Source organism: Benincasa hispida, chromosome 5, assembly GCF_027475165.1.
Source record: "Benincasa hispida cultivar pf3 chromosome 5, pf3_genome.v1.1, whole genome shotgun sequence".
NCBI classification, from domain to species: domain Eukaryota; kingdom Viridiplantae; phylum Streptophyta; class Magnoliopsida; order Cucurbitales; family Cucurbitaceae; genus Benincasa; species Benincasa hispida.
In genome coordinates, this window is record NC_143482.1 from 55,587,193 (window position 1) to 55,602,739 (window position 15,547).

The window sequence follows — 15,547 nt, forward strand, 5'->3', positions numbered from 1 at the left end:
GAGATGCGACAACTGTTAGCGCGTAATAAGATTCATGGAGAAGTAAAGTTGTGGAGGAGATATCACCAAATCCTTCACAAGGGTAACCCAACTCGCCACACTAATGCATTGCACAACTCGAGGTGATCAGCAACATGTTTATATCTCTATAACGCATGATTGCGTTGAGCATAAGGTCATTCCTATCTCTAGGAACACTTCTTACTTTGCTTAGTGGGTTCCACTACTTACCCTCTCAAGCAGTTCGTTATAGCTACTCCGCTCATAGACAAGCATTGCGATAACTCACACTAAGCAAATAGGAGTGACTCACTATACTCGTGCAACGCACATCTCTCGGTGGTTTGCTACATGTGTCATATCTCTATGTCGCATGATTGAGTATGCGATAACTCTTGCAATCTGCACTTAACTCATTGCGGTGAAAGAAAAAGATGATAAAGTAGAAGTAGATGTTGAAAATGATATTGAATGAATTAAAGAGATGCATTGATTACAAAATATATTAATGTCTTAAGCCAAAATATAATACAATACAAAGGAAAGAAGAGATGAATGGCTAGATGTAAGCAATCTCTTGCTTCCATAAGGTGTGTTTCAAGGCTACCGGTGATGTAATGAATGGGCAATGGAGTAGTCCCTCTCGAGATGTATCTCCGGCGAAGCTCCGGTCGTCAATCGGAGGAGGTTGTGGGAGTGAAAAACTCTCAAGACTTTATTCTCATGCTCTCATCTGTGATCATAGGAATCTGCCTAAGGCAGAAGTCCTGGATGCTTTGATCTTGGACTCAAACGCCGACAGTTTTGGTAATCTCGCTCTGAATCACTGCCATTATTAATGCGGTGGGTGAGAATATCATCATAATCTTATCTCTTTGATACTTCTGAGGTATGCATTCATGATTGTTTCTTCTGAAGTATCAATGCATTCCACCCACTTTGCGATCATCCTTCTATCACGACTATCACTCTATAGTTGCGGCATTTCATGCGACCAACTTTTCTTCATTAAGATCAACACATGCGATCAACTTTTGCAATGGTTTGGGATCAATGCATGCGATCGACTCCTGTGACAACTACAAAAATAGACATTTTAACGCAAGATAATACATGATATAAGGTTAGCGGGGAATTTTAGTGCTGACCAACGCAAGTTCCTTATTCACATGAATTCTTAGCAATATTAATGCGTATTCTGCTCAACAACCCTCATAATTCAAAGTAAAAGGTTGCAACAGCTTGTATTTCAACAAGCTATCACTTATGCAAACTCATTGCATAGGATACCTCTACTCACATGTCTCCACATGAATGATTTAGGATCACTTCATTTGTATCAGTATACAAAGTGGATTGCATCCAATAGTTATTAAATCTAAACAATTAATTATAAGTTATAAATTAAAAAAACAACATTTTAGTTATTATATTTAAAAAACGACAATTTTATATTTATTTACCAAACACTTTATAACCAACATGTTCTAGTATAAAGCTGAAATTTACAAAATAATAATACGCTTCCTATTACAACTAAATTTACAAAAAAAAAACATAGTTACGAATAATTATTTTAAAAGGAGAATTTGCAGTCGGTGTCAAATTAGAAATAGAATATTGAAGGCATGGTACCTACTTTCTACATTTTGCAGATATGATAATTTTCTAAAATTCTACTTTTTGTTTCTTCGTTATTCCAGTGCGAAGGGTTGTTTTTAAATATAGAAAAACAAACTAAAATGTTTATAAAATATAGCAAAATTTTAGAGCCATCAACATTGATAGTTCTAAAATTTTGCTATATCTTTTAAATATTTTGCTATATTAGCGTCTATCATTGATAGTTCTAAAATTTTGCTATATCCTTTAAATATTTTCAACATTTTACCATTTGAAATAATTTTCCTTGTGCGAAGGTATTTATTACTTTTTTTTAGGCATGGAACCCTACTTCTCCCTCCTTCGTCCTTTGGTTGTAATCTCATATACAAACTCTAGCTGTAATCTTTACTCCTTTAGAGATACCAAAATCTTTACACCTTTGTTGCATCTGCAAAATAAGAAAACTCAATAGTTGAATAAATGAGAGAACTTGAAGAAGAGAAACTTAGTTACCTAGATATGAGATACGAAGACGATGGAAAATTTTCGGCAGCATAATGATGCTACCACAACAAAACCAAAAATTTACCTTGAACTTGTTCAAAGAAACACACTCCCAAAAATATTTCACAACCACTTGTTCTCAACAGAACTATCAGAATTCCCAAAAAATGAATATTCAAGCACACATACATCAATAAGAAAATTTAGCTCACAATGTACTTCAAATCTCAAGAGTTGTCACAAAAACTACCATAGTGCATGAATAACCCACAAACTACCATAGTGCAACCCACAAACTCAAGCACCTTGAATCAAATCTAAACTACAAATAAATAGTACCCATGAGTCATAAACGGGTGTTACATTCTAATCCAATATGGTCCAAAGAGAAATAAACACACTATAACTTCTCAAATAGGAATTTCCATATCATTAGAGCCACTTGAAAACACTTAGAAACTGTGATTAAAATTGCAATCATTCAAAAATGCACTTACCAGGAACAATTTTTATGTGAATCCGTTGCTGTTACAATAAATCTCCACCCCTTCCAAACACCTAAAAAACACACAAACAACACCACTAAAAGTATAAAGTAGAACGAACCTGGCAACACGTGCAGTGGAGACACGCGAACGACGACAATGCCTTCCATGTCTCTTCCAAAGGTGTCTTAAATATTGAAGAAGAAACAACAAAAGATGACATTATTTTAGTAATTTTTCTTTCTTAGCTCATACACAAAAAGAAAAAATAGGAAATAACCAATTTAAACATGTTCTTCCAAGAAAAACAGATAGGCCAGACACTTTATATATATATATTATATTAATAAAAATAATATTAATAATACCTGTTCAAGTAGAAATGAAGCATTTAGGGATGGGCCAGGCATGGCGGCGATGACAAAAATAGCCACAGATATTTTATCCGAAAAATCCTCCATTGCCTTCGAGATGCACAGTTCGCCTTGGTTGTGCCCTACCAGAATCATCTTCTCCTCCACCGCCACCTCCCCCATGAAATCCGTCAATGGCTGAACGTATTCGCTAAACGATTTCAGACTCTTCGCCTCCCTTGGATCAATTCCGGCCCCCGCCATGTCCAACACCGTCACACGGTGCCCAGGCGATCGGAGCAGCGTGGATAGCTTGTACCATGACCAGGCGCCAAGGCAAGCTCTATGAACTAGAACAAAGTGCTTTCCACCGGGGCTGGACGGCGGATCTGATTTCGTTTTGGTTAGTGTAGAAGAAAGAAAGAGGAAGAAGAAAAGAGGGAAATGAAAAACATGAGGAGAAAATAGAAAGAATAAGGTCTGAATAGGGAAGTGTAAGAATGAGAGAAAAAAGAAAATAGGGGGAGAGTGAAGAAGGAAATGTAAAAAATGGGACGAAAATAGAAAGTGAGAGGATAAATTAAGCGGGTCTTTAATGTTGGTTTAAAATCAACATTAAAGGTATCCCTACAATGTCAATTTAAAACCGACATTAAAGATCCGCTTTTAAAAAAAACAAAACCGACATTATACATCCGATTTCACTTTTTCTAATCGACATTAAAGCCCAAAATTCTTGTACTAAATGGAGTTGTTATGTAACATTCTGAATAAAGTTGCTTTCTATTTTGCATCCTTAAAAATACAAATGGTAAAATCTAAAAAAATATTATTAAAATGTGCTATTAAAGATCAATTACAGTATTATTTTTACTACTATAAAAAATAGTATAGAAAGTTCATTAAGATTAAAATTCATGCTTGAAGATGGGACATTCATAGCTTTTTTTCCATTATGATGAAAAATACTAATAAATATAAGGAACTTTCAATAGCATGTATAAAATTTCTATAGAACGTGTTTTATAACATTTTTTTTTATTTCCATGTAAACTTTTGATGGTATTTTTTCCAATACAATGAAATATTTCCATAAGATTGAATTAAAGCTATCATATATCAACTTTCTATAGCGTTATTAATAGCTGTACAAAATGCTATGGAAAGTCAAGGACTTTTAATAACATCGGCTACGACAACATTTATAGAACGTTGTGAAAACTATTTTATAGTATTTTTACAATGTTATTAAATTGAAAATTTTGATAACGTTTTTATAGCATTGGAAAAGCGATATCAAAACGTTTCAATAACATTTTGACAGCTTTTCTAACGCTATAAAAAATGATATCAAAACATTTTAATAGCCTTTTTTAATGCTATGAAAAGTTTTTATAGGCATCATATAAGCGCTACCAAAACGGACTTTTTATAGCGTTTTTTTATAACGTTGAAAAAACGCTATGGAAAGTCATGAACTATTGTTAGGCCTGTGTCCACTTCGATGGGTCTGCTTCTGCAAAAGAAAAAACTATTTAGCCCAAATGATGAAAAATAAAGAGGCCCTTTACCTTGATCCAATTCAAGAGGCCCTGATCTTTGCCCCAAATTTCTTTGGTAGGTAGAGAATTTGGTTGAGAAGTGCCCACGATTTTCCAGCTGATGGCTAACACGTGGATGAACCCACTGATTTTTTTCTGATGGAAAATGAAAAAAGACTTTTGATTTCTGATGGGTGTTTAATGCAAAAAAAAAAAAATTCTTTCTCTTTCTAGCTTTCAGATTCTCTCGATCTCTGCCTTTCTGTATTCTTTTCTTTCTTCTAACCCTAATGCCTTTTGTTTAATCCGTGCGATTGTTTATGAGTAAATGATGAGGATGCTTGCAGTCGGGTAGATGATGGCAGAAGAAAAGATGTAGACGATCATGCAATCGTGTAGATGATTGCTCGAAGAAAGGTAGACGATCGCACAATCGTGTAGACGATTGCTTGAAGGAAGGTAGACGATCTTTTTGTTCTTCTAGACGATATGAAGAAAAAAAGGTAAACGAGGAACGATTTTGTAGACGATGAAAAGAGAAGAAGAAGAAGAAATACATTGTGATGTACGTGGTTCGGCTATGAAAGCCTACGTCCACGGGAAGGAGAGAGTTTTTATTAAGAAGCTAAGTCACAGACCCTTTTCTTTACAAATTGTTCAAGATTTTCTTGAAGTTATGTAATTGTTGTATCTAAAATTTGTAAATGATGAGTTTATATACTATTTCTGATACAAGTAGTTACAATAACTAACTGTAAAGATTAAAGAAATGTGAAACAACTTCTTGATGTTGATGTATGAGCTTATATTCTTCAACTATCAATAATATGGGCTACGACAACATTTTCAAAATACTATGAAAAGTCTATGATAGCTTTTTTTAATGCTATTATAAGTGATGTTTTTTTTTTTTTGTAGTGATACCATTTTTTCCCAACCATTCTTCACCGGATAATGCTTGAAGATTCTTATTATTATTTTTTTAATTTTTGGCTAATATTTGTTTCTGTATATAGGAGAGAATGAGATGTATGATTCATTTTTATTATCAAAATTAGCAACAATTTTTACTTATATTTTGTATTTGATTTGCAATTGAAGCGATGTTTTTTATTTTATTGAAAAGTGGTGATAGTTTGAAAGTGAGATAGTTTAGAAGATTTTTCTTGTGATGAACTTTCTTCACGACTCAAATCCAACCTCAAATCACTATTCTCATTCCTTATTGTTTTTCTTTCTTTCTTTTTTTAATTTTGATCTCCACTAACAATTTTTGAACTAATTTACAAAAAAAAAAAAGAAAAAAAAGAAGGTAATCAAATGACATTAAAAAGCTAGACTAATTGACAAAGAATAGAAGGTCATTATATGGAAATTAGTAGGCAATCATAAACTATTAATTAATTGACAAAAATTAGAAGGTAATTAGATGAAATACAATTAGAAAACTATCAAAAACTACTAATTAATTGACGAAAAATAGAAGGTTATGGTAATCAGAAAGCAATCAAATTACAATATCATAAATTAGTAACTATATATATGAAAAAATATATAAGGTAAATTACCAACATTCCAAGTATATGAACAATATATCTAAGAGCAATCAACATTAAACCAATAAATTATTTTGAATTTAAGCATATGTGCTTCATTTTATAAACATGATATTCCAAGGTATAAGACATGAGTGTACAAGACATCAATCAGTAAATACTTGATAAGACCCTCAAAATATCTTCACAATAGTATAATATTGTTTACTTTGGGCATAAACCCTCATGACTTTGTTTTTTGTTTCACCCTAAAAGGCCTTATACCAATGGAGATAGTCATTCTCACTTATATACCCATGATTCTCCTCTTATCTAACCAATATAGGACTTTGGTCGCATTCCCAACAATCTAAGACATGAGTTTATAAGCAACATATCTAAGATAGCAATTAGATAATAAAAAATATCAAATAGCTATTAGATAGTAATCATGATTAAATAGCATTCAATATCAGATAATCAGTCAACGATCAAATTACAATCGATATCATTACCTATCGTATAACAATCAATATCAAATAACAATCACATAACAATCATATAACAATCAAATATTAATCAGTACCAAATAGTAATAAGTTGACAATCAAATAGCAATCGATATCATTGGAAAGAGTATCAAATTGCAATCAAATAATAGTTAGATAACAAGATGGTAGTCAGGTAGAAATCAGACAATAATCAAGTGCAATCACACATTTTTAGGTGTGAGAGTAATTTGGTCATCCAACTATTTACAATTAGGTTCGACTTGTTATTTTGCCAATTATGCCAAGTTCATATATTTAGACTATGGACCTAATTTCAATATTCTTTTTTAACAGCCTGCAATTGTCCGTTTTAAAAGCTACAACAATCTCAAACGAAGCTTTTATATATATATATATATATATATTATGTGTATTTTGTAAACAAACTGGATTATGCAATATCCATATAATTATGAGTTGTCTATATAATTTTTTCCTATGAAGCATAGACACAGATACGGCTACACGTAATGGATACGATCGGATACGGCGATTTGTCAATTTCTTAAATATTTTTTAAATATTTTTCTAAAAAAATGAGGAAACTGATACATTGAAGATACATTTTCTTTTTCTTTAAAAAAAATCTATGATATAGATAACTTTAGCATACAAGTTAATAACAATAGTACAAAATGGAATAAAAACACGGAAATACAATACAAAAAAAGTAACATTTAAGATTTTGAAATACAATAGTTAATAAAATGTAATAGAAAAGTGACTCATATTACAAAGAAGAAGAAGAAGATTAGAGGAAGAAGTATGAAAATAAACGAAGAACTACTTCATTGAATTGTTGAAGATATCCAAATGGTTTATATTTTGGTGGATTTTGTGGGGACCCAAATGTGAAGATTGAGATTAGATGATTCTAGTCTAGGGTTTGGTCCGTTATTTATTTATTTATTTATTTTTTAGTTTTTGACTCGAGTAGTGAACTTTTTAAATAGGTTGCCTAGTTTTAGATTAGGAAAGATTAGATGAGTTGCTTATCTTTTTTCTTTAAAAAAAATACATGTAGAAATAGATACATCAAATCGCGTGTCAGATACGTATCTGGGAAGTATATGAAAGTAACGGTATCTAATATCTATCTGATATGGATTCTTTACCTCACATGAAATATTTGTGCTTCATAGATTTTTTTTCCCATTTCATATATATTTTTCCATGTGTATATTTATATAAATTACCGTCTTCCCTCGAGCGAAGGAGTAGAATAAATTATTGTGGTTGTTCTAATTGTAAACCTATTTTTAATTAAGAAATTTAATATAAAATTAAGATAAAGTGGCTAAATTAAAATATTAAGGACCAAATGCATGCATACAAATTCTTAAAAAGTTGCTAAAAGTTTTCAAAGAGGTGTTCATAAAGAGAATTTTAAATAAAATTAATCCTTTCATGTATGATAGTAATTTCCACGACAGATATGTGAAAACATCAAAATAAAAATTGTTTCATGATCTGTGTTATAATACCAAATTATATACATACTTATTTGATACTTTAAATACTAGCCTATTCATTATTTTTTTTCCTTTGTACCATAAAATTTTTTCTTATGAAAAAATGATAATAAGAAAATGCTAAAATAAAAATTGTTGCATTATCTAGGTTCTAAAGGTTTATATTTGTTGGGTTTGGTATCTTAAAGCCTCAAGCCTCATAGTTAATTAATTATTTAATTTTGTCTTTGATTTAATTATTAAATATGCAATAATAAATTATCCATTACAGTAAAAATCCAAAGTTATTACATGAAACTTGATGTATGTAATTGACAAACAAGTGGATCATGTTCGAGTAATAGCCTAAAGGGTGTATTGTATATGAATATTTTATCCTGGTGACACTATGAATATGACTCACTTTGTAATCATTACAAACGTTATGATCTAAATTGTTTATGAGGAGATATGCGAGTGTGAGTATCCTATATAAAGAGTTTGTATAAGACTGAATCACGAAATAATTAATCTCTTTATAACATTGCTGACTGAAGAGATTAATATTTCACAAAAGGATCATATCTAACTCAATCTCAATCCTAAGTAACTTATGAAATTCTACCTATAAATGCTCGTCCCTTGATTTGTACGAGTGAGTGTGGCCCGAGTAGCCGACTTAATAAGTCTATCATATTGGAGATTTGATCAAATAGGGAGCTGGAAACATAATATCACAGGATGAAATTCACTCCTTTCCAATTAGGATAAGTAGATGAGTAGTTCTCTTAAGTTTTGACCCGAGAATTTGAACAATGGGGCCCTACCCTCTCAGTGACCCAAGAGGGATTTAGTTTATGGTTAGACCATAAAACAAATTGTTCATTAGAGGATCAATGCTACTTAAGAACAAAGAGGTAATTACAGGGGTAAAGTGGTAATTTGACCCAGCTGTAGTTACAAATAACTTGTGAATGATCGACTAACTTATAATGATTATATCCACAGACACAACATGTTCTATAGTGCATAAGAGTGCAACTATGGATCTTTAGTGGAGTGTCCCATAGTTAATGAATGTTGATTAATTTAATCAAAGAGTTTAATTAATTAATTTCGTATCATTGAAGCTTATAATTTGTAGATCCATAAGGTCTTCTTGCTAGCTTACGATGGATTAATAGGGACCATAGTTTGAAATAATAATTTCAAATGTTCAAATTAATTTAAGGGAATACATGTCAATTGTATTTGATATATATTAACATAATGCATGGAGATACATTATAATATACAATTAATTTTTAATTAAACCATATATCGTGGGAGATTTATATATTTTTTTTAATTAGATTCAAGTATTAAATTAATATAAAATATTTATATTAAAACTGTAGGTTATAAATAATATGAATAAGATTCAAATTAAAACTACAGGTTCGGAAAGATATACATTTGAATATGATACAAATATTTATTTAATTTAATATATGATATTTAATTAAATTATGTTATATTTAATTACATATTTATATTATATTATATTATATTTAATTATATAATTATATAATCCCACACACACTCTCTTTGATTTTACCAGAGAATGGGGGGTGGGAAGTTATCTTATGAGTGAATATAAATTTTAATATTATATCAACACCCTAACACACTTTGCTTACTTGTGGACTTGAAATATGTAGATGAACCTAACAAATGGAAGTCAATATTAATTGGAGAGAAAATAACATGATAGTGGTTTGGACCACAAGACCCTCTTAGACCTCTTATTCTTATTCCACATTAAATCAAAACTTAAGTAAATTTAATATTATATCACCACACTATCATTCATCCTTGACATCAATGTTATAAACAATTATAGTGTAGCTATAAGGCTAGCATTTAGAGATATCATGAGGGCGGGTGGGCTAGGGATGGGTTCCCTATCCCTGCTCCCTACTCCCCATTTCATTTCCAATCTTCGAAAAATTTTATACGAAGATTGGGGTGGAGTCCCTTGGGGAATTCACGAGAATCAAGTTTTCTGAGAGAAAATTTGTTCCCATTTGTTTTCTTTTTTAAAAATTAAGATAGTACACCAAATCGAAACATTAGTTGTAATGTCCACGTCCAAGATTTCAAAAATTTCATTCGCTTCTAGTTCATCTTTCTTTCTGCATGTAATCCATCTTTTGCCCTATGTCATTTCTCTCTCTAAAATTATTACTCTATACCATCTTTATTCTCCTTTTTAACTGATGTCTTTTTTGACCATCTAACATATATTTTCTTATGCCACTACGAGCATAACTCAATAGACATAAAATTGTACTATCAATCTAATGAGATCAGAAATTCGATTCTCCACCCACATATTTGTAAAACAAAAACATATATTTCACACAAATTTCTTTTATACATATGTACATCTAATATCTCTATTTTATACTATAACCAATATTCGTCCTAAAATGTTTATAATTCTTTTATTTTTATCTTTTATCTTTTTGATATTTTGATATTTTTCTCTAATTAATACTCTCTCTTTAAAATCTCTCTCAAACTTTATCTTTTCTCTATCTCTCCAACATTTATTCTCATTCTCATGTTTTCAATCCCTAAATCAACTTTTTCCCCCACCTCTGTTCTCTATATCAACTTTTTCTCTATCTCTACAAGGTTTTATTTTAAACCATTTATCTATCTAACTAAGCTTTTATTTCTATACTCTACATCTATTTTGTTTTCTCTAACATTCCTTTTTACATCTCCAACCTTTTAAAAAAAAATAATATTAGAAAAATAGTTACCAAACATGTATAATTGTTCGTTAAATCAACACCGACAATCTAATTCGTACATTTCTATATATGTATTATGGTCTAATCTATGCACATTTTCTTTCTCCCCTATATAGAGTAGTATTAAGTGCATTCATATTATGCATTCAAATTCATTGGGACAGACTCTTTTGTTGCATTGTACAAATGGAAGAACCCTGACACCTTTTTCCTACCACGCCAACCAGATTTGACTATGCTAACTTACTTTTTGGGATGTATTAGAACAGCTATTAATACTTTAACCAATTCATTTATGTTCGAGTTAAATAAATTTTCTTTTCAGACTTATATGTTTACATCAATTATTTTGGTATTATTGATTGCAAAATATGGTGCTTGTTGTTTGTGATTATGTTTTTTATGGCAATCCGAAGATATACTTAGGTGATGCTTTCATGTTTGTGTGGCTGTGACTATCATTTACTTTGAGAAAATATCTCTACAATATACTGAGTTTGTAATAGACAGTCACCTCGATTGTATATTTGTTCAACTAAAGGTGGAAGTTTAGTAGATGATGTTGAAATAGTTTATGTGGTGTCGAGCGTAAATGTTCTAGCTGAGGGGTTCTCGTTAATCTGCTTTAATGACAGCAGTTTAGGAAGAGAGGAGATCTCATACTTAGGGAAGCCTAAGTTGAAATTAGGATATTAGTTTTCGTGAGTCATTGTTACACTACAAGAAATCTAACTTCTCCCGACGTCACAATTCGTCGGAAAAGATTGTATCTAACAAATAAAAACTATGTTGTAATTGTTAAACTTTGTCATTAGTGAAGTTTCTTTCCCTGGGGCTTCCAGCTTCCATGTACAAGTGATTTTACACTGAGAACTGGATTACCAACTCTGATATTATGATCTTGTTGTATATTAATTGGGCAACAATTTGTTACGCTTTATACTTGCACTTTATGTCTGACAAGAGTCATATAGATTGATATTTATACTTAAATTTTAAAGAGAATTTATCTCGCCTTTATGTGCCAGCTACGGTTAATTTATATTGTGGGGATATATGGAGTCACCTATAAAATAATTAAAATAATACATTGGTGTGGTGTCTGCCACAAACACTCTGCTCATTAAGTTAATTTTAAGCACAAAGATCAAAACAATATTTTTAAGGAAGAAGATACACGAACTTACTTTATATAAAAACTGTCATGCTCTATATATCATGGGGAAAACTTGGAGTTTTTTTCATTTTTAAATAAAAGAGTTGAATTCTTAATCAAATTCTAAAAACAAAAATAAGTTTTTTTTAAACTGTAATTTTTTTAAAAAAAAATTGGCTTGGTTTTTGAAATATTGGTAGAAAGTAGACAAAAAAAAAGAAAAAATTAGAGTCAAATGAAGTGTTTACTAACTTAATTTTTAAAAACTAAAAATTAAAACGAAAAATTAATCTAAATTTTTAAATTTGTGTATAATATCTCTGGTAAGATTTTAAAATATGTCCATATAGGCTTTTAATGTAGTATTTAATAAGTCAATAAATTTTGAAAATGTATAATATACCTTGGAATTTTAATATGCCTGGTAGATTATCAACCTATTAAAAAAAATATTCAAACCTATAAGCTACAAATAAGATGCTAAACTTTCAATTTTGTTGTATTAGGTTTATAAATTTTTTAACAATGTCCTATTCTATTCTTCAATGATTTATTAGACTCAAAATTAAGAATTTAGGAACGTGTTCGACTATCTATAAAATTTTAAAAACAAATTAAACCTTTTTAAATTTTTTAAAGAATATATCTAATTAGACATACAATTAAAAGTTATTTGAAAATCTGTAGAACACAACCCAAATGTAAAAACTAAATTTCTCACAAATATTAATTATCACATACATCAATGAACATATATAACTTTTTAGGATAAATTGCAAAAACTATCCCTTAATCTTTCGATTTTAAAAATTGAACCCTCCAAAAATTATATAAATATTGGAATTGTGTTAAATTGGATTTTCAAATTTACATAATTGTATAAATGGTAACATTTGTATAAGTTGAAGGGTACGATTTTTATCATTTGTGAATCCAGTTCTATCATTATTGTAACTGTGAGTGTCCAATTTTAACATTTGTAGAAGTTTAAAAACCCAAATTTTATGATTGAATATTTGATAGTGTAATTGCAATTATCACCATAGACTAAATTTAGGGGTGGTTTTGGCAAGTTGTCCAAACTTTTAAAAGAAAAATATTTAAGTCCATTTTAGACTACATCAATGTTTACTAATGCTAACCATAGTTTGATCCTTCAAAATATTTTTAATATTTTTTTTCTTGTGTAATTAGAGGGATGGATTGCACAAAGATCGATACAAATGAAAGTGTTAATAATACTCTTAAAAAAAAATTGAAAAGTGACCCAATGTTACACAAGAGGTTACCCCCATTCCTTGCCAATGAAATATTATATATATCCCCTAAAAAAAAGCTTTGATCTGACACAAACAGAGATGAATTAGACCCCACTCCATAAATGCAAAGGATCCACATTCTGAATAGCACAATGAATTTGCAAATTTGAAAGTTTGAAAATGGTGCCCCAGCATTTAATAACCAAGTTAACTGATCTTCCCTTCTCATCACTCATTTACAAGCACAAATCAGAGATGAAAATGACTTGAAAAAATCAACTCTTCAATCTACTCATCAGCCAATAGTTATCCTAACTATTAATTTTATTTGTGTGGTAATCATCACTTTGGTTAGCTTTAGATGCATATGTTAAATGATTATTCTTGCATTATATGTCTTCAATCAAAAAATCAGATGTCCGAATATATCATATATAATCGACGTTGGTTTATTTACTTTTTAAAAAATTGTAAAAAAGAAATATATATTTAGAGTAAGGTAATAGTTGTAATCACACTCTCAAATTTTCAATTGTAAAATTAATTGAATCCTCAAACTTATGTGTTAAAACTAGACGCTCAAACTTATAATAATTGTAGAAATTAGATTCGAAAATAATATAAAATTGAACTCTTGTTATAATTTCTATAATTATATAAGTTTGAGAGTTGATTTTAACGATAGAAAGATTGAGAGTATAATTATCACTACTACTTTCAAAACAGGAAAAAAAAAAGGAAAAAAAAATCTTCAGCATCCACTTCTTAATTTAATACCTCATTGATTGAATTGAAAGGAAGAAAGAGAATGTGTGTGTTGGGGTTAGATATCCAGAGATTTCGAGGGTATTCTTGAAATTTATGTCGGCCACCCTTACAAATTTCTTTTTCTGTGACACAAAGGATAATGATTCTGAATATCTCAACTAAGTTGACACATCTTTAATATCCTTATCAAGTCTCGAATCCAGAACAGATAATCTCATTCTACGAAATGCATACAAGAGAGTTTGAGGCAAGAACCCCCTTACAAAACAATGTCTAGTATCACTAGAGTATCATATTTTCTTTATTCATTCTACAATTTATATTTTCGGTAGTACTTGAAATTTTTTTAAGTTTTTTTTTCTTTGTGTAACGTAGGAATAAAATATTTGAATCTTTAATTTTTAGGGAGGTCATTGATGTCTTTTTCAATTGAACTATACTCCAGTCGATCACTATAATTAAATCGTGGTTTTCCAACGAAAATAGTCCATTTAGTTGGGTACATCAGTATACTATAGAGTTTGAGAGAGTTAGGTTTTTAAAACTCCAAATGTAGGTGGTCTCTTAAATTTATTACAAAACTATAGTATGAAATAAATAAATGTTGTTTTGACATTTTCATATAAGTTGACGAGTTTCACATAAATATAAATATATTTCCTTTAAGCATTAAAAAAAGAAAAATTTCTACCAGTATCTATCATATAGTATCAATGATAAACTTCTATCAATTTTCTATCACTATAGATTTTTATCAACCTCTATAAAAAAAGATTAAATTTTATTATTTTGTGTAAATAGTTTTCTTCAATTTTCTATTTTTGAAAATCCTCTTATATACCATAACCAAAGTGAGTTTAACTCAACGGTATTGAAATGATTTCCGTTTCAAGAAGTCGGATGTTCAATCCCCACCTCGATATATATATATATATATATAATCGATGATATTTGGTAAATTGTCTTTCAACTTGTAACATCCCTGTCCAACTTGGGTTCAAGGGAAGCTGCTATTTGTTTTTTTCTCTTTAAATTTTATAAAATAAACTATTTTAGTATTATCATCAATAAATCAACCATTAAACAAAAATCTAAACTTTGAAAGTATTTATTTAACCTACAATATCTACTTAATGGATTTGTTAAATAATTTATGAAAAAGATTAATTTTAAGACATAATTTTTTATACCAAGTTTAGGAATAGAAGATGAAAACATGTTTAGTTTTTTTAAATTATTATTATTAATTTATATTGATATAATTGGAAAGAAGCCCTTTGAATAATTTGATGTGGTTACACTACTAAGAGTTTGACTCATCAAGAACAATGATGAATCATTATCTTCAATTTAAAGATAAGATTTTTGAAGAGAGCTGACTCAATTTCTCCTTCTCATTTCAAAATATTTCTCAATCAGTTCATCAACAACACCCAACTAAATTATGGGTCAGTCTTTAATTGCCATGGTCTCCATTCTCATCTCTCTTACTCTTTTATGTACCTATAAATACATCTACAAGGATGCATATTTTTCTC

The 15,547-nt window shown here is 29.9% G+C and overlaps 1 pseudogene; it reads right to left on the bottom strand.

The window, feature by feature from the left end:
• Positions 1-1,984: 1,984 nt before the first annotated feature.
• On the bottom strand, positions 1,985-3,211 carry LOC120077372 (methyl jasmonate esterase 1 pseudogene; annotated as a pseudogene).
• Positions 3,212-15,547: the final 12,336 nt, after the last annotated feature.